General features: G+C 36.7%; 1 protein-coding gene and 1 pseudogene across 1 annotated transcript in view; both read right to left on the bottom strand.

Moving 5' to 3' along the window:
* The window catches only part of KHDRBS2 (KH RNA binding domain containing, signal transduction associated 2), a 539,039-nt gene that overhangs the window by 46,321 nt on the left and 466,136 nt on the right, over positions 1 to 26,582 (bottom strand). The window lies entirely within an intron of this gene.
* LOC103664114 overlaps positions 1,780 to 26,582 on the bottom strand; it is a 50,782-nt pseudogene continuing 25,979 nt past the window's right edge.

Below are 26,582 nucleotides of genomic sequence, written 5' to 3' on the forward strand. Positions count from 1 at the left end.
AAAAAAAATCAATCTTCCAACCATCCTATAAGATATATAACTTTATTTACACACCTCTACCCCCCAACACACACGCATGAATATACGTGCACATTAACAACTATTGGAGTGTGCACAGTGTGGAGTGTCTGCTAAATATTCTATCTATTGCTCCTGTGTTCTCAGGTGAAATTCAGACATCCTTATTCTCAACTCAAGGCTTCATCTCCCCTCTGGTGGAACAACAGTTAACATCACAGCTGGAATTTCCCATAGCTGTACAGGCCAGGCAGTCTAGCTCTCTATCTTGGAGATCACCGGGTCAGTAACTAGGGCATTAATTGTATTTGCCACAGGAGTCTCAGGGGCTGCACGCATCTTTTCTAACAATAGTTCTCCACCAAAATTCTAAAAATATGGCTTCATCAACCCTCAGTTGTTACTCAGGAGTCAAGAGCTCTAGCTTCCAACAGGAAGCAAGCAAGTTTTGTTTTGTTTTATTTTGTTTTTGTTTGTGTCCCATGCTAGAAGAGCTGGCGGGGAGGGGGGGCAGGTACATATCTTCGGAACTTTTGACCCCCTAAATTTCCTATGTTTTCCCTGTTTCTGTCTGTTGAAATCCTACTGATAGCTAAAGGTTATTTTATATTATACAATCTTCAGGAAAGTTTTCCTGCTTCTTTCAAGCTTATGGTAACCCTTTGTCCTCTGAATTCTAGTAGCCTGTTGTTTTTATCTCACCAGTACTTAGAACAGTACTAAACGTGTACTGTATTTTTTTTTAATTTTCTCTCTTTTTAGATTGAAGCTCTTGAAAAGCATGGACTATATCATAGTTAATCACTTTTTTTTGATGCCTTATGGTGTTTAGCATAGTTTATTCCATGGAGTATTTTCTCAATAAATATGTATTGAATTGTTAAATTAGGAGAGTATTCTCATCCAGAGTAGATATGGATTGACTCAAAGCAATCACCACTAAAAGAGAAATATTTCAAATGGTGACTATACAGTAGTATTATCTCTATTTATGAAGAATAGTTTTACCATTTAGCTGTGGAAGACTATGACATTTTCCCTCCTCACTTACACTTTTACTTTTTTTTTTTTTAAGTCTTACACAGAAAATCCATAGAACATATAGAAATCTTTCCTGGCAATGCACAATTTCTTTCATAAGGTATATAGTGCAGTGGTCACCAAATAATTGTCCTTACTATAAAAGAGAAAGTAAACATGGATCCTTATACATAATTTATTTTTGTTTTCTAACACTTGATATAAGTATTTATGTGGTTTTCTTGGGACAAGTATAATTATGAATCATGCTGGTAATGTTCTAAGATAAATCAGTAAAATAGACATGCTCCCTAAAAAAGCCAGTCAGTATCTGTAAGAGATTCAACTTAAATACGAATATTCAACTAAGAAATCAAAACATATTTTTCCCACTTTTGCACCATTGTTTCAGCTGTTTCCTTTGAAGAAATTACTTTTTCTTTTTAAAGTAATCTCTTTGCCCTAAGGTGGAGCTCGAACTCACCACCCCAAGATCAAGAGTCACATGTTCTTCTGATTGAGCCAGCCTGGTGCCCCTGAAGAGATTACTATCTTATGTCTCAGCCTATTCACACATTTGTACTAAAAATTATGACTTTTTTTTTTGAGAGAGAAAGATTTTCTTTATTAATGACCCCAGCCATATTCTTAGATAGTTTTGAACTCAAATACCTAGGAGAAAACAAGTTAAGATTGCTTTATCCTGCAACTCCTTACCAGTAACGTACTGTGAAGTGGAACAGCTTGGAAAAGGGAAAGAAGGCAAGGGGAGAGAGGGAAGATCAAGAAAAGGAATTAAGTTAATCAAGTTAAGTTTTTCTTTTTTTAATTCTTGAGAACTACGAAGTCCTTGCCAGCACAGCTCGTTCCTGCAGATTATTTTCCAAACATGTACAAAATGGAACCAAAACGGAGAACCCCTTAAAAACCTGAAGCCGCGCAACATGAAAAGCTCCGATTATCCAGTAGCGAGTGTTCCTGCCGTCAGCTGCCAGCCGCCTCCTCCTTCTGCTCCCAAGATCGAGCCGTGTGAACACGGTCTTCCCTGTGATTGTCTTCTTTTCTGGGCATCTGGGCGTGCACCGTTCAGCACCTTGAGGAAGTCGCTGTTTTTGCCCCCCTCGTGTGTGCATCTAGGCCTTAGAGCACTCGATGTGCTCGTGCAGGCGGTCCCGGAACGTGTGGGTCAGGTCCATGGTGTTATCTCGAGCACTGGCATTGGTGTGGCGAGGGAACAGCACGAAGGTCATAGAGCCAGTGTTGCCACCCGCCGCAGCATCCGTGTCTTGCAGCTCCAGAGGAGGTTTCCGGTGGCTACAGGGGACCTGTTGGGCTGCGCGGCTGGCTCTGTGTCCTTCTTTGAACTTCTGCGTGAACACTTTTCCAATGACCACAGCGTCGTCACCCTTAAACACTGTGCTGAAGATTACTGTGGCTCTGTCCTCTTAGACCCAACAGACATGGTCTCATCATCCCTCTAATGGAAAACTGCCCCGTTCTCTCTTTCCTTGCCCTCTTCTTGGAATTGGGAGTATTTCTCCAAGACAGAAGCAAAACGATTTCGTGTCAACATGCCAGCCTGGTGCACAACGGGAATCTTGGGATGCCGGCAGATTTTCAAGGGCAAAGAGGAAAGAGACACTGTGTCCTGATTCGGGATTTACCAAGAAACTCCTGTGTGCCCTGTTTAATAACTCATCAGCACCACATGCCTGAAGTTCCTTGTAGAATTTCAAAGAAATACTGTCACTTTTGTCTCCATTGGGATTTGAAATATGATAGAGGACTCCATCGAATCTGCAAATGTTACTTCTGCTGCTTCTTGTTTGTTACCGCTGGCCAAGTTTTTGAACTTGAGTGCGAGCGTCTCCTCGATGATGCTGTTGTTCACCTCTAGCAGTATTACGGCCCCAGCTGGTCCCCAAGCCTGAACCCCGCCTGCCGAGCTACGGCCTCCGGTCCAAGACTATTTTAGATGCTGCTTAAGTTATCAGGTTCTCAGAGTAGAATTTTCTATATCTGATGTCCCAGTGAAAGGGAAAAACACCTTCTGCAACTAAAAGTTTTAATGTTACTTCCTTCCAGCCGAAGACAGATGATTTGGCATCTCTCACGAAAAACCAAAATGCCCAAGGAAAAAAGATTCATTGTTTTCTGGAACATGGTCACGAAGAACATCTCTTCTATCTTGAATTCCTTCATATTTGTGAAATTATAAATTCTTTAGTTTTGTATTCTTTGAACCAAATAAAAGATCCTTACAAGATCCTTAAGAAATGCAATCTTTGCTATTTTCCGGGTCCTCTACAATTTGCTGAAGTTACAATGTGAAGGGTAGCCTGATGTGAAGGCCTGAGCAGTGTGAAAGAAGAGGATGATTTCTTTGTAGTTCCCTATGAATTATAGGTCACGTCATACATGCACTTTACGAGTACTGGGCAAGGCAGCATACAGGGTGATGCGTATTACTATGAACCCATAGTTATACAAAGCCAGCCCTATTCAAATCAGCTTTGGAAAATATATTTCTCTGCCTTAAAATGCCTACTAAGTTTTCAGTTTGAGTTAAGCACTCCATCTTGAACTACGATTTCTGCACCAATTTTGGGTTTCAAATCTAAATAATATTGGTTCTCTCTCTATATAGGCTTAAAATAATAGTAATTCACCGGACTGTATATTAACCACTGAATTTATTATCCAGGCAATAGAGATAAAAGAAGAACAAGACCTAATTCCTGTCTTTGAGAGGTTCTCAGCCTGTGTGTTCTGATAAATGTTTAACAAATGCCTCTTCAAAAAAAGTGTATATGTGTGTGATGTGTTTGTGTGTGTATACATAGTTTCACTATAAATTTTACTGACATAAGCACACAATTTACAAATAAAAATCAAATTTATAAATATATATAAATTTAATTTATACTTAAAATTGTATATTTAGTTTATATTAAAATTTATAGCACACAACTTACAGATAAAATAATTTATTTTGTTTTATACACTTACATCTTCAGTATGACTTGCTATCTCTTGTAAAATCTGTTTTTAAAATTCTGATATTGCAATGATACCACAATAAATCACAAAACAGATAAAACATGACTATCATCTTTTTTTTTCAAGACACTCTATGAATTTTAATTAGCATAAATACGAAGAAAATACACCTAGGAATATCCTAATAAAACTGCTGAAAATCAAAATTAAAAGGTATCCAGATAATCAGAAGGGGGAATGAAACATGAGAGACTATGGACTATGAGAAACAAACTGAGGGCTACAGAGGGGAGGGGGGTGGGGGAATGGGATAGGCCGGTGATGGGTAGTAAGGAGGGCACATATTGCATGGTGCACTGGGTGTTATACACAACTAATGAATCATCGAGCCTTACATCGAAAACCGGGGATGTACTGTATGGTGACTAACATAATATAATAAAAAATCATTATTAAAAAAAAATAAAAATAAAAATAAAAAAGGTATCCAGGAAAAACTGGTACATTATCTTCAAAGTGAACAAAAAGAGACAAAGCAGAATTTTTCAACAGAAATGATGAAAGCAGGAAGACAATGGAATGACGTCTGAGGGATTACTATCTTATTCAGCGAATAAGACACCCTTGTATTGATGAACATTATAAATCTGACATGAATGTCATTTGAAATTTTCATTTATGTTGGCAACTAAAATGAAAGGAAAACCTCAAATATGTATGTCAACTTTATTCGTCAATTATGTGAGCAACTTTGTTCTGAATTGGACAATGGCTTTCACATACTAGGAAAACATTTCCTCAATATTGTGTTCTGTTCACACTGTAAAGGCTATCATACCACAATTTTAAGTTAAAACTGCATTATTAATATTTTCTCCGTAGTTTTCTTAAATCTACATAATCAATAACAAGAGATCAAGTCCTAGCTTTTTAGCATTTGCAGGTATCTGTGGTGTAAATACTCTTACCATGACTGATTTCAAGCTATCAACATGAAACAAATTTGGGAAGAGAGAAATAGTAGCACACCATTATATATTATTTCCACCATACAAAAGCAGTAGACATAAATAACCTAGAGCACAGATTATAATAAAATAATCAGATAATGATGAACTTGAAAATATTAACTATCTCTGTCTTTCACATCATTTATTTAATTTTAAGTTTATTTAATTTTTTAATAATAGGTGGGTTTAACAACCTAGTCACAAAATTCCTGAACATTCTACAAGGGGTCTTGTGAGCCAGCACAAGTCAGTTGTAGCACACCACTGCTCTTGGCCTACGACATACAGGAGACCAATAGATGTCTAAAAAATTGAAATACCAATGGGAAGCATTTAACGGAATATGTAATAGGTGCTATGGAAGTGCCTTGGAAGGAATGCAAGAATATCTTAGGAAAGGTCTTATTTGAGGTGGTTATTTGTGGATAAATATATATTTCCGATGGACCAGCAGGTAGTGTGAGAGCATTCCACTTTTCAAGAATATCAGCTGTGAATGCCCAGCAACATCAAAGAAAGTCCTGTGTTTAGTGAACTGTTAGCAGCTGAATGTAACTAAAGCACAAAATGTCTATGAAATGGTAGGAGGAAATAGGAGGAAGAAGGTTTGAAGTGCTTCTTATGACATGGTAAGAAGTTAATCTGTATCCTATAGGCAAGGAAGCCATGGGAAGGTTTCAAGCAGTCGAATGACAAAATATACAACTGCATTTTGTAACTTTCTTTGATTCTTAAAAATTCCAAGTCTTTTGGGACGAGGCTCCATTTTTCCCCTCTACTTTCTTGAATATGTTTTTTTAAAAGATTTTATATATTTATTTGACAAAGACAGCCAGCCAGCGAGAGAGAGAACACAGGCAGGGGGAGTGGGAGAGGATGAAGCAGGCTCCTATACTTTCTTGAATATGTTAATCATAGTTACTGTAAAACCCCTGGATGATAACTCCAACATCTGAATCATCAGTGCCTTTATTTTTTCCTCCTGGTTTTTGTTGAATTGATATTGATTCTAATGTGCCTAGTAATTTTTCAGCAAACTCTCCTCAATGTTGTGCATGGAAACGTGTGAAAGCTTTGGCTTGGTATTTTCTCCCAAAGACGATTAAATGTTCTCCTGGTAGGCAGTTAGAAAAGCGGCAGATGACCGCGATGTCATGGAGAGTTAGTCTGAGGCGACTGGACGTAGGGGTGTGAGGCTTGGATAGCCTGGGCTGCAAACAGAGCTCTGGCGGTCATTAGCAGATAGATGACAGTTAAAATAGCAACCATTGTTCAGTCTGTCGACTGAGAGGAGAAGCTTGGGCTGCACCAGGCTCTATGTGAACACAGTGTTAGAAGTCCCACTCCCCTCTTTAATTGCTCTTTATCTCACTAGGAAATGGGAGGTACAAGCATCCGCTATACTAAGTAGAATAATGTTTCCTACAAGAAGAATCTACACTAAAAAGAAAATCAGTCTTGAATTCATAAAAAAGATGTTATTTCTTGAAAAGCCTGAGTAAAAGTCCCCATGCCAGTGTATTTTCTTAATATTGACCTGTACCTGTGAGAGTCTCTGGCTGTCCCTCCCTGTGTGCCCATTACTACCCCACAGACACCAAACCAAAACATTTTGACAAAAATGGAAACATAAATAGATTATATATTAAATGTCCTCAATATATAGAGGTTTTCTAATCAGCGCTCATTTATGGAGTTTTTGAAGATTTCTTGTAATTCAAAAAGGGAATTATTACTCACAATAGTTTAGAACATTTCTGAGCACAGTTTAGACACACATACATATGTTTCCAAAATATTAAATTATGTTACTGACAATTTGGCTAATGATTTTTGTAATGAATTCGCCTATTTAAAAAGCTGAGTTGGATCATATGAACTTGCCATGTTTGCAGGTCAAAATCTCAAATATTGGCAATTTTCTATAGTTCAATATAATACCAATATTAGAAACTATAATAACGTTTTTATCAACTAAAGATAAGCAACAATGTCTTATGATGCTAGTAAATTATTGTGGCTTCCAGAAGAAAATCATTTGGAAATTTAAATGATATGAAATGTCATCCTCACTCTGTTATATACCTATACTTACTTTGAAGACTTTTAAATTTAACAAGCACTGGTAACAGATTTAGCATTTGATCATTATTCTCATTTCAGGTTTTATTTTCTATAAAAGGTCAGTGGGTTTTAAAATAAAAGGAAATAACATGGAATTTTCTAACACAACCAAGAGAAAAAGAAAATAAAGACAAGCATGCAATCAAGAACCATTAAATGTTCTAGAATTATGTAATTTAATTATGAGGGTCAAGATCATAAATTTGTCATCAAACACTAGACTACTAGGCACAGAAGCAATTTGCAAATGCTGCCCCTTAATGGTATTAATATAATTAACAGGTCAGATAGGAACTTGACATTTAACTTTCTTTATGAAGTGTGGTCAATTCTTATAAACCATGTTCCTTTTTTAACTTAATGAGTTAAATCATAAAATGCATAAAATCCACTTCATATGTGATCGTTTGTTATTATAATAACACTTCCTGGTAATAATGCAAATTAAAAAAAATCATAAAATATTATTAAAACAAAAAACTCAACACAGAATGCCAGTGTTTTAATAGTCAATGTTCCCATAGGATATAATGATCAATGCTTATGATAAGTATCTCCTAAATTATGGATTATGCTTTCTCATGTTTCTTTTCTTAAAAGTTTTATTTTTATGTGACTATCTCCCTACTTTTTATCATGCATCCTGTTTGGTGCTATATAGATGAGTTTCTTACAATACAGAAAGGATTTTAATAGTAACTTTCATTTCTTTTTCCCACTGAAAGAAGGGCTGCCTGTTATAGATTGCTGGTTGGTTGGGAGCAGCATGGCTATGGATACCCGCCAATGTGTAGCTTTTGTTACTGACGCAGTAGGTCAGTTCACTCACTCGCTGTGGGAAGTCATTATCTGTTCAAAACCATCCTACAACATAAGGGTCCACATAATCGGTGGGGATTCACCGCACCTAACAGTCTAGCTCTGCAACGAGGCAAAACTTGAATTTTCAGAAAGTTTTCTATGGAAATCGGTGTATAAGTCCTTAATAAGGGGTATTCTATAACACCTCCATTTTCTGTGCAGATTGTAGCTATTAATCAGCTTTTCCATACATATGTACACTCTACGTGAAGGTTAGAAATTGCATATTTCTGAGACCTAACTTCTTTGGAAATTAAAAGCTCTCAAAGAACTGTAAGACTATCTCTACCAAGTGGGTAACTCTTACTCATGAACATGGTTTTTAAATTTTCTGTTAAAAAACTGTATAATAAAACAAAGTACATGACAAACCCTAGATTAATAAAAAAATAATAAAACTTGGTGCTTGGTGAAGACAGAGGGAAGTAGTAGCTTTTTACAAAATGCTACAAAATGGTATAACTTAAACTGGCTCTCCTGTAATATTTTAGTTATTTTCCCTTTCGTGTTTCTTGAGAAGATTCATTTCTCAGTAGGGTTTCCCCCACCCCATTTTTATAAATCCCTTCTAACACTCTAGAAATCAGGCAGCAGTATGTTCAAACTAGTTAATGAGCAGGACTATGACTAATGAAACTGAAAGTTTACAGTAATGTACTAAAGAATGCTAGTTTGCTAATGGATCCATTTTAAATAGATGCTTTATGTACTTTCCATCGGAAGCATCAATTCTGCTTCAGAACAGAACCCAAAGCAAATGCTTTAAAATCAGTGTTAAGTCTCTAAGGCCTTCTAATTCACGCGACAGAAAAAAAGATAAAATTGGTAAATGCTGTCATGACTAAGAATAGGATCATGTTTTAGAAGACGATTTCTGTTTTTCATTCATAAGTACCAACAGGTTAAAGATGAATAGCAGGGCACTGTCATAACTTAATATATTTCTAATCATAGGTATCCAGTGGGCTGGCCACACAAGGGGAGAGTTTCTTTTTTAAATGTCTTTTTACCTCCAATAATCTATAGAGTGCCTTGAGGTTGCTGCTGTTTTAGGCTCTAAGAAACGAAAGCCTAAAGAGTTGTCAACGTCATTGTACCTGATCTGATTCAACCTGGGCATGGCAGGGGATAAATTAGAAAACAAAACAAAACAGAATCCAAAATTTTAACATCCCATAATGACTCTTGCCACACTTCTTGGCGATATGATTTTGGTTGTGGAAGCAGGGATTTTAATAGCTTGCAGAACAAGAGTATGATGGCATGATGTATCTGTTTAATATTTTTGAGTATTTCTTTCCCAAAACTATTTGAGCTCTGATCTTTAGTAACATTTTTTTCAATTAAAAAACAATTTAAGAATCTATCATTTACATTCATAAATAAAGCAAATTTGGTATTTAGATTATACAATTATTACTTTCTAATAAATTATTCATCAGGCAAATGCATATCAAAATGAAATAATGATTTCATATAAGCCAGTTAAGTAATCTTCATTTTTGTGGTGACTTTTTTCTGTTATATGGGACTATATATAATAAAAAATCTTTTATTATCCAAAGGGGAAAGCATTTCTAATCTTTACAGATTCCTATGGTTAGAAATAAAGTAAGATATAACAATGCCTTTCTTTTCATCCTTAATCTGATACTTCTAGTGAAAAACATGAGTTCTCTTCTAAAACTTGGTCCTGTTCTTAGTCATGACAGCATTTACTAATTTTATTTTTCCGGATTTTTTTTTTTTCTATTTCAAAAGCGGTGCTTATTTTCATGGAGAAGATGTAAACATTCACATTAACTAAGTTAATAATAAAATATTTATTTTGACATTGAGTAGGGAGGGGTCTCACTGCTGAATTAGGTTTAGTTCTGATCTTTACCATTCTACTTTTTAAACTACTCTCACCAACTCTGGTCAGAATTTGCTTTTTTTTTTTTTTTTTTTGAAACAAATGTTGGAAACCTGCAGTGTGCCAGACTGTCTGAGTAGGCAGGGGCCCTTTCACCACAACCAAACTAGCTGTATTTTAAGTTTTACCTGAGATTTCTTCAAAAACTTAAATCTAAAAAGTTTCATAAACCATGGTAGAGAGCATTCTGCTTTATTAAACATCTTGCGTTTGTAACTCCCAAATTGTAACTCCCAAATGTTAGCTATTCAGGCTAAAAATATCAGTTTGCCATATAGAAACTCAAATTTCTATCAAAGGATCATTCACATTGATATATTATTCTATTAACTATTCATTTACTCTGTGGCGATTCATTTCTTTCCAAATTTAACATTGCATTGGCTTCTAATGTTAAAATTCCTGTGGCATTTCATACCTGGAGACTTTATGTATGCTCGTGCAGCGCTTTCCAATAGATCTTTCTGTGGTGATGGAAATTTTCTGTGCTCTGTGCTGTCCACTATGGTAGTGATAGACAGATGTCACGTTGAGTACATAGTACACACTGTGGCTGGTGTGACTGAAGAACTGAATTTTTAATTTTATTTAATTTTAATTAATTTTAATTTTAAGATTAAGTGGCCATATGTGCCTACTGGGTGCCATACTTAATACTGAAGCACTTAGTGAATAAATATATATGAAATACTCAGCTGCCAGAAATTTTTTAATGTCTGCTTTCTTTTTCAGTTCAAACTTACCCAAAGAAGGAAAAAAAAACAAAGGATTTAGATTTTATAAGTGATTTCATTTTGAGAGCAAAAATTATATATTCTTTTGAATCTGCCATCCACTCTGCTTTCATCTATTGTGTCTCATTGTATAAATTATCCTTGGTTTTACTCTTTTAATTTTGAGTGATTTTGCTTTCTAATGAATGAAATGGACTGAGAACTTGGAGGGCATGTTCAGTAAACTGACTTCTTTGGGAGCATTCACAACTCAAATGAAGATACCACTGATGACATAATAATCTTTGATAGTTCCGAGAAAATTTCAATATCCAAACAATAGCAAAGAACAATGAGCTTAGGGCAAATGAAAAACATTTTCTGATTCTGCACTTATCCTTCTTAGAATCATTTTTTTAAAAGATTTATTTATTCATTTATTTGAGAGAGAGGGTGAACGAGAGCTTGTGAGCAGGGGGAGGGGCAAAGAGAGACAGAAAGAGAGAGAATGAATCCCAAACAGATTCCCCAATGAGTGCAGAGCCTGATGCTGGGCTCGATCTAATGACCCTGAGACCATGGCCTGAGCCAAAATCAAGAGTTGGACGCTTAACCAACTGATCCACCCAGGCGCCTCCCACTTCTTATAATCATTTTAAGGAATTAACAAGAGAGGAGACAAATAGACCCATATGTCTGAATCTTCAATGATTTAAAGACTATTTTAAAGCAGCTCTTTTGTTGTCAGTTCTGCTATATTCTTTATTGTTTCCTTATAAACTAGTAGAATGACCTCTGGGTTTTATGCCTGAAGAGGCTTTCAACATTCACAAAACTGACAATGAAGAGTTTTTTTTTTTTTCCAAAACGAACTTTATTATTTTTTTTTGTAGTTTCATGTTTTTATTTAAATTCCAGTTAGTTAACATATGGTGTAATGTTAGTGAAGAGTTATTTTAAGAATAAATAAGATTACTGTGTGGAATGGGTAGAAGTAACCAGAAACATGTTATTTTTGATAGTATCCATTTTTTTAAAGAACAAGAACAATGAAACAACATTCTTGCCACAAGGAGGATATAGACATAGGGAGAAGAAAGTCGGGATTGAGAAGAGCAACACAAGAGATGAAAGGTCAGTTTTTAAAAGTCTGTGTTAGAGTGTATGGTGACTAACATAACAATAATAAAAAAAAAGTCTGTGTTATGCTTAAATCTGAGACCACTGACCAAAGGCTACCTTTGTTCCGGTAGATGGTAACAGAAATGATAGAAGCGGAATGGTGGTCGTGAAACTTGTACAAAGCCTGGTAAATATAGAGAACATCAAAGGGAATAAGCCGGACCAGTCTACTGCCCAGATTTCTGTTAAATCTCCTTGATACGGACTCTTCTATTACAACAAAACAAAACAAAACAAAAGACTCCTCTAGCCACGTAGTACATAGTGGCCTTCTCTGAACTTCCACTGTTCTTTTTATACAACCGTGATGGCTGTGTCCAGGCACCGCCCGTCATCCCCATTCACCCCGCTAATCCACCAGGGTGCTCTGCTCACCAGCTCTGGCCCATTTCTTTGGAAAGCTATCAAGTGTTACCAGACAAATCCATCTTCTGGTTCCATGCCTCTGTATTTCCTTTCTAAGCTTTTAACATTTCTTTATTTCCCTCTCTTGTATTTTCCTTGTTTACCAGGGAGTAACTGCCTCCCTCTTCTCATTTATGACCAAGAGAAGACAAGCAAAAAAAAAAAAAAAACCACAAACAAACAAAAACAAAAAAACTAGGAGGCAATAAATCATCGCAAGGATAGTCAAATTTGACAAATGTTATAGTTCTTTCCAAGGTCAAATTCCCATATTTCTGATTTTATCTTGAATAACTTTGCATATAAATAGTGCTATGATATGTCTATAGTAAAAACAAGGTAAACTATGATAGTAATTGTGATATTGTTGCTACTAGCATAGCAAACAGAAGTATACAGACATAAAATTTTATAATATGTTGTAGTACAGTAAAGAATTTTGAGTGACATATTTTGGGGTCTGTGCTTACTCCATTTATTGTTAGGAGGCTACTACTTTTATGCTTACTCATTTTATGACCTTATAGGACTTCTAAAGGAAAGTACTAAGTAGGGGCGCCCGGGTGGCTCAGTCGTTAAGCGTCTGACTTGGGCTCAGGTCATGATCTCCGGGTCCTGGGATCAAGCCCTGTGTAGGCCTCCCTGCTCAGTCGGGCGTCTGCTTCTCCCTCTCCTCTTCCCTCCCCACCTCCCTGCTTGTGCTTGTGCATGCACGTGGGTACTCTCTCTCTAATAAATAAATAAGATCTCAAAAAAAAAAGTAAAGTACTAAGTACCTAAAGGACCCGTAACTCAATTTCTGAAGTTCTTGAATAACCCTGCATTTTCAAAATTTATACTCAATTTCCTAACTCCTGCTACCACTAGTTGTTTCTATATACGATTCCTACATCAGGGATAATATATATGTCCTATTGCAAGAGCCCAAACTTTACAATCTGACACAAAGATGGGAAAGATGCTCAGAGAAAAGGGAACAGAACCATCAGCTAAGTAACACAAGGCTAAATTGTCCATGATGCAATCCATCACATTTTTGCTAAATAAGCATAACACCTAAATGCTGAATAGTGCTGGATTTCACTTGGTAAAAGGAGTAAGGAGCTGTTAATTCAGTTCTAGGGATTAACCAAATTGGCACACTTTGATGGAAGGGCCTGCTGTCAGAAAAGAGCTTGAGAGACCGGCCCTAGCTTGCTGGAGCTGCTAAAACAAAATACGACAGACTGGTATTAGTTTTCTAGAGAAATTAGTTTTCTTATAGTTTGGAAGCTCGAGGCCCAAGTTCAAGGTGTCAGAGGTTTATCTTTTTCTCAAGTCTTTCTCCTTGGCTTGCACATGGCTGTCTTCCCGTTGTGTCCTCACCTTGGCCTTTCCTCTGTGTGTGCATTCCTGGTGTCTCTCTGTGTCCCAATCTCCCTTCTCATAAGGACAAAGGTATATTGGATAGGGCCCACCCTAACAATCCCATTTTAACTTCATACCTCTTCCAGGCACCCATCTTCAGATACAGTCACATTCTAAGGTACTGGGTGTTAGGGCTTCAACATATGAATTTGAGGTGGACGAGACACAATACACACACCACAGGCAAGAGTGGGAAGGTCCTGAAACTTCACACATCTAGGACTGGCGTGTAGGCCAAGTCTCCTCAGATTGCCCTGGGTCTGAGAGTCCCATTCAATGTTTCGATGGCACTTAGATTGTTCTGCAAGATAAGGATTACTTTTCCCATTTTGCAGGTAAGAAGAGTAAGTTTCATAGGGTTTGAGTAATTTGCTGGAGATCTCACAGATCAGTAGATAGCAGACAAAACTTGACCTAGCTTTAGCGGATTCTAAATCCTAATCTTTTCCCATTAAATCAGTGTGCTAAGTCTGCTTTTTCTATAAGCCAAATATCCAACACGGTCGTAAATGAAATACAAAAAGATATGTTACTCAATTGCAGTATTTTTTAAACTTTCATTCCATTAGCTTTCTCCAATATTTGTCTCTAATATTATAGACTTTAACAAACTGAAAACCTAATTACTTCACTTGACAAATGTATTTTGAGTGTCTGCAAGGTGCCAGGCACTATTTCAGTGATTATGATACATGAGTAATAAAACAAAAATCTCTCCATAAATTGAGATGAAATTCCAGTTGCTGGCTTATAGTGGAGGTAAAGAATAAACAAAGTGATTAAAGTGAGTATGTATTATGCTTTATGGAGATAGATATCTGGAAAAAAACAGAGCCAAGTTTTTGGGACAGGGGCAGTGGGTGTGGAAATTTTAATAAAGTAGTCAGCGCAGGCTTTCCTCAGACAGATTTATAGTACTGTTTGAATCAGATGTGTTTTGGACTGCAATTATAGTAATTGTATAGTAATTGCAATTCACTGATACTTAAGCTCTTAGTTCACTTTTATTGGCTATTTTATTCATGACCGTTTTATTCATGGCCATGTATGTGTCTGAAAACCAAGTAGAGCTTCACAGACCGGAAGGAAAGGCAGCTCTAGGAATGCAATGAACACACCATTTGTGTCGTTCTTCCTTACTCTCTCCCCTCTCTTTCCCTCTCTCTCCTATTCTTTCAATTTCTCATCTCTCTGTCTTTCGGGCATCTCTGCGGGGAACACAGGCACTCGCTGCTCTGTAATCGTGCTATTTAGCAGCTAACCACAGAGAGAAGGAAGTTTCTTTCTCAACTTCGGTTTTCAAACTTAAGTGATCTGTGAAGATCCTATGCTTCTCTTTGTACCTATCATTATTTCTGGGGGGTGAGGAGTCATGACTTGAATGGTCTGGTACCCTCAAAACTGAGCACTTCTCAGAAAGAAAAGGGCAGAATTTTAGGCAGGTAATAGTAACTGTTGAATAGAATGTATATCAACATCTTTTTTTTTTTTAAAGGATTAAATTGTTTCTTTTTTTTTAAGATTTTATTTATTTATTTGACAGAGAGACAGCGAGAGAGGGAACACAAGCAGGGGGAGGGGAGAGGGAGAAGCAGGCTTCCCGCTGAGCAGGGAGCTCGATGTGGGGCTCGATTCAGGACCCTGGGATCATGACCTGAGCCGAAGGCAGACGCTTAATGACTGAGCCACCCAGGCGCCCCAATATATCAACATCTTTAAGCAGAGAAAAGATTATAACTTACATTCAGTCCGCTCCACTGAGTTAGTCAGTAATGGTTATGCTAAACAAATTGCAGATCATTTGTTTATATTTGTGTAGTGTTGAGATTTGTATTTTCTTTCCCAGGACAATATAGAAAGAGAAGAAACTATGGAGTGGGAGGAAGTATGGGGATCTGGCCAGACGTGTAGAAAAAGCTTCAAATCTGTTACCCACATCTCCAATTAATGCGTGTTATAAAATGGTGTGGTTGACTGATGACTCCCAAAAATATGTCCATGTCCCAATCCTAGGAATCTGTAAATGTTACTTTATTTGGAAAAAAGGATTTTGCAGATGCAATTAAGTTAAGGATCTTGAGATGAGGAGATTGTTCTGTATTATCTGAATGGGCTCTAAACACCATCAACGTGTCCTTAATAAAGGCGGAGGTTGATTACGGGCACACACGCACACGCACGCACACACACACGCACACCACGAAGACAATATGACCACAGAGGCAGAGGCTGGAGTGATGCAGTCATAAGCCAGGGAATGCCAACAGCCACCGGAAGCTGGAAGAAGTTAAGAGTCTCTCCAGAGTTTCTAGAGGGAATGCAGCCCTGCCAACACCTGGTTTTGGACTTCTGGACTCTTAGAACTCTGAGAGAATAAGGTTTTATTATTTTAAGCCACTTAACTTGCGGTAATTTGTTACTGCAGCCATAGATAACTGACACAGATTTGGAGGAGTAAAAAGGCAACAATATAACTGGAATTCTCAGCAAGCTGAGAAGCTAGAAGCTGCCTGTATTAAAGCGAAACACCTGATCCAGGGCTTTGGTGGGAGCTGCAAAAAATACACTGAGGACCTGTCCCATTATTCATGAGTGGGGCAGGAGAGTATTTCAACTTCGCAAGTTCACCAAGCGTGAGTCCGATGTGTGCTGCGGACCTCATGTTCCATAAGTGAGCAGGTGAGCCTGTGATTACTTCCCAGAACTCGTCTCTCTCTAAATGGAGTACAAGTCGGAGAATCGAGGGTTATAAACCCAGACTATGTTTAGAGCCACCCAAGGGCAGGATTTTAGGAACTCATAGAAGTTAACCGTCCTTCGGGTATGGACTGTGTCTTACACTTCCTTGCATCAGCCTTCCCACTTGATGCAGGATCTTACATAGGACTTTGCTTATGGTTTTGATAAATCTTTGTAATTGATTATTGGGAGAAAATGCTGCATTGGCTGTGGAAGCTACTTAGTGATTGTGGAATGGATCTAAGTCAAGAAATAATAGAAGCAAGAAAAAGTTAGGAGCGCATAGGAGGGTCAGTAACAAGCATGAATTTAAGGAAATGTTTCTTAAACTGTAACTCTGAAGACCGCGTAAAATATTGAAATGATAGCCATGTTTTTCGACCCACAGAGTTCATGGATGGGACATTTTTGATGTGAAGTTTTTCCTCCAGATATTTTCATTACAGTTTTGACTTTAATATCAAATTTATAGTAGAATTTGGTATAAGAATATCTGTTTGAGCCCAAATGATATTTTACACTTGACAAGTTAATATTTCATGGAATTTTGCGAAGATTACTTCCAGGCACTCTCTTCTATGAATAGTTTGACATGTATGGATTTATGTTATGCTATGTATCAGAGATTATTTTTATGCTCAAGGATGTATGAAAATAGAACACCAAAAGTGATTAGGTATAACGTACTTTCTAAAGAAATGCTTTAGAAGTTAGATATCAAAATAAATTAATAAAATCTCTTGATATTTTTCCTGGGCCCTATCCCGAGATTCTAATCTAATTATTGCTATTGGTCTGTACTAGGGACTGAGCATTGGGAAATTCTTAAAGTTCTCCAGATTACAGTAATGAACAGACAGATTTGGGAACCAAATCTTGCAGTCTTATTAGCCCTGGACTATGGATAAAAGGTTGTAATGAGGCTGACGGTTCCCCAAAACTAGTCTACAGAAAAACCCCCACACAAACAAAGAAATAAGCAAAACAAAAAATAAAACAAAAAATCCTCCCAAACCGGAGCCTGTAAGAAAATATTTGCCATGAGAACCTAAGCAGCTCCCGAGGCCATCAACTTGAAATCATGCATAAAAATCAGTAGATTCTTTTAAAAAATTTACTTTAATACATAATTAATTGCATTAATCAGCAAATAACTAGATCTGGGAATGCTGATCAGGAAATAAATGGCAATCCATTTTATTGGAATGTGAGACTCCCCCAAATATAGCTATTAAATAATTATCCCTCCTTCCTGTCACTCTAGATCTCGCTATCTGAATTTTTAACTGCTTTATTCAACTCTAAGTAACACATGGTATACCCCAGGAAACATTTTTCAGGTATACAATTTGACACAGGAATGCATAATCAAGATGATTATCTATCCATCAGCCCCTGTCCCCAGGCAACCCCAGTCTGGTTTTTGTTACTATAGATTAGTTTGCATTTTCTAGAATTTACATAAATGGATTCATTCAGTATGTACTATTTATCATGTACCTTCTTTCACTTAGCATAATTATTTGGAGATCCATCCATGCTTTGGCTTTCATCAAAGTCCATTCTTCTTTATTGCTAAGTAGTAGTCTACGGGATAAGTTTGCTTATCCATTAATCTGTTCCACATGCTCTTGAGAAGAACGTGTTTATTCTGCTGCGGTAGTTTACCCTAAACACACGGTTAGGATGCATTGGTAGTGCTGTTCAAGTCTTCTCCATCCTTGCTGGTTTTCTCTTGACCTGTTCTGTCAATTATTGAGAGAAGTATTGAAACTCTCACTATAATTGTTGATTTGTTATTACAGTTCTCAGCTTTTACTTAAAGAATTGGAAGTGCTGTTTTTAAGGGATTAAAAATTTAGGATTGTTGTGTTTTATGATGGTATGTTATTGCTAATTAACGCCTTTATCATAGTGAAATTATCTTCTCTATCCCTGTTAATTGGCTTTGCTCTGAAAATTACTTTGATATTAAAATAGCCACTAAAACTTTTTAAATAGCTTTCTTGACATATTTACAACAATCAAGTTCATATGTTTACAGGATACAAGACATTGTTTTTTAGTATATTTATGAGTCATGCAATTGTCAACACAAGCTAATTTTTAGATTTTCATCATCCCCTCAAAAAAGCTTATGCCTATTAGCAGTCACTCTTCATTAACCCCATTCCTGCAAATCCCTTTCTTATCTAGCCAAGAACCGATCTCATTTCTATCTCTATAAGTCGCCTATTCTAGACATTTAATATGGGCAGAACCACACGTTCTCTAGTCTTTTGTAATTGGCTTCTTTCACCTAACATAGTATTTTTGAGTATCATCCATATGGTCACATGTATCAGCACTTCATTCCTTTTAATTACCAAATAATATTGCGTTGTATGGACATACTACATTTTCTTTATCCAGTCGTCAGGCGATGAGTATTTGAGTTGTTTCTGCTTCTTGGTTATCGTGCATAATTCTGCCATTGAGTATCTGGCTACAAATTTTGTGTGGACATATGTTTCATTTCTTTTGAATGTATTCCAAGGAATGGAATTGCTGGATGTATATATGCCTCTATATGTAGCATTTTATAGAAATGGTAAACTATTTTCCAATCTGGACGCACTATTTTATATTTCTACCAGGGATGTATGGAGGTTCCAGTTTTTTCATGTGCTTCCCATCAACTTTATTTTGATTAGTAGGAGCGTGGTCTATATTTTTACATCCTTTCCTATGTAACCTCTTTGTATCTTTAAAGTACAATTTTTGTAGGCTGCATAAATTTGGATCTCTTAAAATTATTCAAAGTGACGATCTTTGCCTTTTAATGGGGTAGATAGAACCATTTACATTTTGTAGCATTATTGACATAGATAGGGTGAAAACTATCATTTTGCTATTTGTTTTCATTTTGCCCTACTTGTTCTTTGTTCCCTTTTTCACTCTTTTCTGACCTCTCTTGAATTAATTCAGTATTTTTTAATCATCCAATTTAATTTCGTTTGTTATCTTATTACCATTATTGTTATTTTGGTTATGTCTTTACACTTTATAGTATGAAATTTAGGTTTACCACAGTCTACTTTCATTTGATATTTACCACTTCATTATTGTGTAAGAATCTTATATTAGGCTATTTCTATTTCTCCCTTTTGTTGTTATGCTATTGTCATACAATTTATTTTCATATATCTCTTAGTCAATTTTTTTAAAGATTTTATTTATTTATTTGACAGAGATAGAGACAGCCAGCGAGAGTGGGAACACAAGCAGGGGGAGTGGGAGAGGAAGAAGCAGGCTCCTAGCGGAGGAGCCCGATGTGGGGCTCGATCTCAGATCGCCGGGATCACGCCCTGAGCCGAAGGCAGACGCTTAACGACTGCGCCACTCAGACGCCCCAGTCAATTTTGTTTTTAAGCAATATAAATATTAAGAAAAAATCTTATATATTTGCTCATCTTGTACATTTGCACTTATCTAGCGCTCTTCATTCTATATGTAGATGCGGATATCCATCTACTATAACCATTTTACTTCTGCCTAATGAACAACCTTAATAGTTTTTTGTCATTTGAGTCTGTTGTTGATGAGTCATTTCAGCTTTTGTATGTCCGAAGAAGTGTTTATTTCACCTTAATTTTTGAAAGATTTCTTTTTTTTTCTGGGTGTAGAATTCTAAGCTGACAGATTTTTTCCCCCTTTTTTTCCTCCAGTACTTTAAAAATTGCTCCACTGTCTTTTCATGTGCACTATTTCTTATGAGAAATCGATTCCCCCGATCTTTACACCCCTGCGCATGGCGTGTCCTTCTTCTTTGGCTGTGTTTACAGTGTTCTCTTTATTGCTGGTGATCAGTGTGATTATGATGTGCTTAGAACAGTTTTCTCTATGTTTCTTGCGTTTAGGGTGTGTGGTGCTTCCTAGAGGTAGGGGCTTAAATAGTTTTCATGAAAATGAAGAAGTTTCAGCTGAAGTCTTGTTCAAATAATTTTCTATCCATCCCTTTTTTCTACCTCTTTATACTTGGCTTCTTGAAATTACTCCATAACTCACTGTGCTCTGTTTATTCTTTTGTTCTCTGTGCTTCATTGTGAATAGTTTCTGTAATATTACTAGTCTTCAAGTTCACTAATCTTCTCTTCAATGTCTTCTATTTTTTTTCTCCAGTGTCTTATCTATTAATCCCACCCAATTTCTTTTCCATCTTATATATTGTAATTATCATATCTAGAAGTCTGGCTTCTGTCTTTTAAAAATATTTTCCATGTCTCTACTTACCATTTTGAACAACTAGTATATAGTTATAGTTATAACAACTGTTTCAGTGTCCTAGCTTACTAATTATAACATCTGGGTAAGTTTGTTTTTTTTTTAATTGTGTTATGTTTGTCACCGTACAGTACTTCATTAATTTTTGATGTGGTGTTCAATGATTCATTATTTGCGTATAACACCCAGTGCTCATTACAACACGTGCCCTCCTCAATACCCATCACGGGGCTACCCCATCGTCCCACCCCCCACCCCTCTACAACCCTCAGATTGTTTCCCGGAGTACATATTCTCTTATGGTTGTTCTCCCCCTTTAATTCCCCCCCTTCAGTTTTCCCTTCCTTCCCCTAATGTCCTCCATGCTACTCCTTATGTTCCACATATGAGTGAAACCATATGAAAATTGTCTTTCTCTGCTTGACTTATTTCACTTAGCATAATCCCTCCAATTCCATCCATGTTGATGCAAATGGTGGGTATTCATCCTTTCTGTTGGCTGAGTAATATTCTGTTGTATACATGGACCACATCTTCTTTATCCATTCTTCTGTTGAAGGGCATCTTAGCTCTCCGGAGTTTGGTTATTGTGGACATTGCTGCTATGAACATTGGGGTGCATATGGCCCTTCTTTTCACTACATCTGTATCTTTGGGGTAAATACCCAGTAGTGCAATTGCTGGGTCAGAGGCAGCTCTATTTTTAACTTTTTGAGGACCCTCCACAGTTTTCCAAAGTGGCTGTACTAGCTTTCATTCCCACCAACAGTGTAAGAGGGTTCCCCTTTCTCCACATCCTCGCCAACATTTGTTGTTTCCTGCCTTGTTAATTTTTGCCATTCTAACTGGTGTAAGGTGGTGCCTCAATGTGGTTTTGATTTGAATTTCCCTGATGGCTAATGATGTTGAACATTTTTTCATGTATCTTTTAGCCATTTGTATGTCTTCTTTGGAGAAGTGTCTGTTCATGTCTTCTGCCCATTTTTTTACTTGATTATTTGTTTTTTGGGTGTTGAGTTTGAGAGTTCTTTACAGATCTTGGATACCAGCCCTTTACCTGTGATCACCAAGACAGCATTGTATTGGCACAAAAACAGACATATAGATCAATGGAACAGAACAGAGTCTCCAGAAATGGACCCTCAACTCTATGGCCAACTAATCTTCAACAAATCAGGAAAAAATATCCAATGGAAAAAAGACAGTCTCTTCAATAAATGATGCTGGGAAAATTGGACAGCTACATACCGAAGAAGGACGCTTGACCACTCTCTCACACCATACACAAAGAGAAACTCAAAATGGATGAAAGACCTCAATGTGAGACAGGAATCCATCAAAATCCTAGAGGAGAACATAGGCAGTATCCTCTTTGACATTGGCCACAGCAACTTCTTTCATGACATGTCTCCAAAGGTAAGGGAAACAAAAGCAAAAATGAACTTTTGGGACTTCATCAAGATAAAAAGCTTCTGCACATCAAAGGAAACAGTCAACAAAACTAAGAGGTGACCCACAGAATGGGAGAAAATATTTGCAAATGACATTACAGATAAAGGCCTGGGTAAGTTTTTATTGATTCTTCTCTTTATGATGTGTTGTGGTTTTCCTACTTCTTTGCATGCCTGGTATTTTCTGTTGGATGCCATGCCTTGTGAATTTTACCTATTTCAGTTTTGGATATTTTTCATTTCATATAAATATTCTAGAGCTTTGTTCTGGGATGCAGTTTAATTATGGAAACCAATTTTTCTTTTCAGCCTTGCTTGTAATATTTGTTAGGCAGACTAGAAGAGTGCTCAGCTTAGGGCTCATTATTTCCCACCACTGAGACTTTTGTATGTACTCTACTCGGTGTCCCATTCATAATAAAGGATAGTTTCCAGTATGAAAATTGGGAAAAGGTATTATTTCTATTCCTGTGTAAGTGCTGGACACTGTTCCTATTGATTCTTTGAGGCAGTAATCTTTTTCCCAGACTCAGATATTTATTCACGTATATGTGCTAATCAATATTCTGCAGATTCTAGAATTTACTGCGCATTTCTCTCTTGCCCAGGACTCTTAGCATTTCTATCTGCCTTGGCTTCCCTGGACTCTCAGCTCAATTCAGGGAGTTTGCTGAGCTCTGCCTGAGACCCTCCTTACTATATCACAGCCTAGAAACTCTCTCAAGGCTGTAAGCTGGGGCCGTTGCAGGGCTCATTTCATTTGTTTCCCATCTCTGAGATACCACTGTCCATCACTGCCCAATGTCCAGTGTCATGAAACTGTTGTTTCATGTATTTTGTGTGTTTTTTCGTTGTTTTAGGTGAAAGAGTACATCCAATTCATGTTTGCTCCATTTAGCCAGAAGTGCTTTTATCTGAACTTAAGGGATACCTTGTATCTCTCTTTCACTAGATCATGAATTTTTGACAGGTAGCTTCTTTCTGGGTTTTCATCTTTTTTTTTTAAAGATTTTATTTATTTATTCATTTGAGAGAGTGGAGGGAGGGGCAGAGAGAGAAGGAGAGAGAGAATCTGAAGCAGACTCTGCACTCAGTACGGAGCCCAAAGTGGGGCTCGATCTCATGACCCTGAGATCATGACCTGAGCCAAAATCAGGGGTGGGTTGCTTAACTGACTGAGCCACCCGGGTGCCCCCTGGGTTTTCATCTTAATATCTGCCATCACTGCCAGCTTGGTATATATATTAAACCTTTGATAAACGTTTGATGAATTTGAACAGTTAAAACTCCCAGTAGGGATTTCTGGAATGTTGTACATGGTAATTGCCATACTTTAGAAACACGAAAAGTTAGCTTCCTCCACCCCCTAGCCTCATTTTATAACTGTATCAAATATGGCCCACAAGGATTAAGTATCTTTTCCCAAACTAGTTAGAGTCCAATATAAAATGCAGTTCTGTTATATGACGTTAAGCAAATTACTTAATTTGTGGTGGATGATTTCTATCCATTTATAAAATGGATATAGAAATACCGGCTCTGGACGAATGATTGTTATGTGTCTGAAATGAAAGCTCAGTGTGTGTGTGTAGTCAACAGTATTCTTTCAGCAGCTACCTAACATGTTAATGAAAACAGTGATTTGGGGGCGCCTGGGTGGCTCAGTCGTTAAGCATCTGCCTTCAGCTCAGGGTGTGATCCTGGCGTTCTGGGATCAAGCCCCGCATCAGGCTCTTCCGCTGGGAGCCTGCTTCTTCCTCTCCCATTCCCCCTGCTTGTGTTCCCTCTCTCGCTGGCTGTCTCTCTGTCAAATAAATAAATAAATAATCTTTAAAAAAACAAACAAACAGTGATTTTGCATCTAGGTAGTTTAGTTTTCAGTGGACTCCAATGCTTTCAAAGAATTCAGTGGAAAAAGCCTATGAGAATAGTCACTATATCTGTATTCAAAAGAGAAAGCAAAACATTCTTAACTAGGTATCTGCTCCTATATATAGGTTAGCAAAGCTGATAACTGTGATGGATACCAGCCCATGGCTTATCTAACACTGCCACACCAAAAGTGCTGAGTTCCCACACTGCTTTATTCATTTTTCTGCATGAGTCTGTCCTTTATGTGCTTCTTAAAAACACAAAAGTTAAAGTGGTCTGCCCATTCCTCTCATATAGTACTTTTCTAAATGTATCACAAAAAAGCAGTTTTAATAATAATAATTCTGAACCTTCTCGCATCTCATAATTTAAAATCTTACAAAAATATAATTAAAATGGATTACTGTTCTTAATTCTCTTATACTAGTTTTTTTGTTTGTTTGTTTGTTTGTTTGTTTTTTTTGGAGATGTAAGAATTGTGTTTTATCTGCTAGGTTTTAGGTCCATAACCCTACAAGTTAACCAGCTCTCCTTCTAAGTACAGAAGAAGTCAAGCTCACTAAGGCACTTGCTCCCGGTAGATAACTCATGCCTTGGCATTTGTAAAATACCAAACTATTTTGAAAAATATGAGTGCATCTTTCATTTCCCTTGGTAGCACATTTCAGCCTCTAGTTATGGTGAACAGGCAGGCTGCCTGATACAACTGATGGCCATCATAATGGTAGGATTTGGTTAATCAGCAAAAATTAAATGAACACTAGCAGCCTAAAGGAACCAGAATGTGTGCAACGGATTGTCGTTTCAGCTTTGATTAACTTTTGTCTTCTCCCAGAACGCGCTGTCTTTTAAGCCTGGCCAAACCTTTTTAAAGGTCTGAGCCTGTGGGCAGGCACTAAATGGCAAACTCAATTTATGGGAGAAGACCTCAGTTTGTTTATACTTATTTATTTATTCATAAAATAACTTGAAAAAATAACATACACTTAATTTTTTTAAAAAAAGTTCTTCATTAAACTACATCCCCAAAAAAAGACGAGTTATTTAAAAAGAATGTTGTATTATTTTTTATTGGAAAATTCAATTATACATGGTCTGCCTAAATATTCTGAAGTTATTATAGGTGAGAGAAATTCAATAAACTTCTAATTGTTTTTCTAAAAGCATTTGTATTGTTCTCTTAGAGAAAGTTTGCAGGCAAGTGTGGAAATAACAAAGAACAAGGCCCTAACTGTCCTTGGTACCAGTAGACCAGTAGCACTCTGGAGAAGATGATTTGTAAAAGAAAAACCATTACCAACAGAATAGAAAATTATGCATTTTTGAATATTTCATGACACTCCTTGTTTTAACTTACTTGAAATGGAAATAAAGAATCATGGAAACTTATAAAAAACCAGTGATTTGGCAGAGCACCTCCACATTAAATATAAAATCTAAATATGTTGACAGATACAACACAAATAGACTTAGTAAGTGACACTCTGGGAAATGCCACAGAGAAATGCTTGAGTAGTTTTGAAAATTTCTTCAATAATTGAGTGGCAAAGATTATTGTTTTTTTGCATCACATGTTGTTTATTATTAATATTAAATATATTTTTAGTTGTGAGATTCAGGCAAATAGTCAAGACTGAAAGGTGTTGTAAGTGAAATTTGTAGCATCTTTGCTTTCAAAATATTTTCCCTAACTCCATTTTTAGTGGACCAGTTTCATATGGTATAAGGAATAGCTATTTCTGTTGTCTTTTTAGGCAAGGCTTTCCAGAGAAACTGTTTTTAATCTTTAAAATGTGTGGTCAGTGAAGAGATGTAATGCTTGTATGATGCAAATAAGGATGCAGATTACAGAAAGATGTTGTCAATCACAGGTGTTGGCCTCCTTTGGAATTAATCAAGGTGGCTGGGTTTGAATTTAACTGACATTTTTGACTGTTACATATTTTAGAAGACAAGTACATGTCTGCTTAGCAATTCCTATAAACACCTATTTGATTTTGTGCCAGTGACACAGTCTTTATGTTTTCTATTACAATAATAATATGCTGGTGATACCAGTTTATAAAATTTTAATGGTTCATTTTAATCTGGATGATTTTGTACACACCAACTAATATGTCCCTGAATATTTATAAAACAGAATTGCAAATCATTACATTAAGGTATTTGGTACAATTTATCTGGACTTTTTGTCAAATAAAGATCACCTAGCACAGATTCTTTAAAGCCTGTTGATGGAAATTCCATAAAATAAATACCTATGTCTTAAATGGAACTGTCATTACATATGTAGGTTATGAAAAGTTTAGGAGATTAGTGTGATGCAGTAGAAAACTATGAAATTTGAAACCAGATTAACTGTTATTTAAATTCTGGCTTCAACACATCTCCATTTTGTAAAATGGTAATACTAATATATACATTGTATTTGGGGGTGGGGTGATTTAAGTTAATCTGCACAAATAAACCTGGGTGCCTTGGTACCATAAAATTACACAAGACCTAATTTGTCCTACATTTGTTTTGTCCCATTAGATTTAAAAAAACAAAACAAAACAAAAAAACCTTTTGTGATATCTGTCATTACTAACAAAAATATAAG

This window comes from Ursus maritimus, unplaced genomic scaffold, assembly GCF_017311325.1.
Source record: "Ursus maritimus isolate PB19 unplaced genomic scaffold, ASM1731132v1 scaffold_29, whole genome shotgun sequence".
In the NCBI taxonomy this organism is placed as follows: domain Eukaryota; kingdom Metazoa; phylum Chordata; class Mammalia; order Carnivora; family Ursidae; genus Ursus; species Ursus maritimus.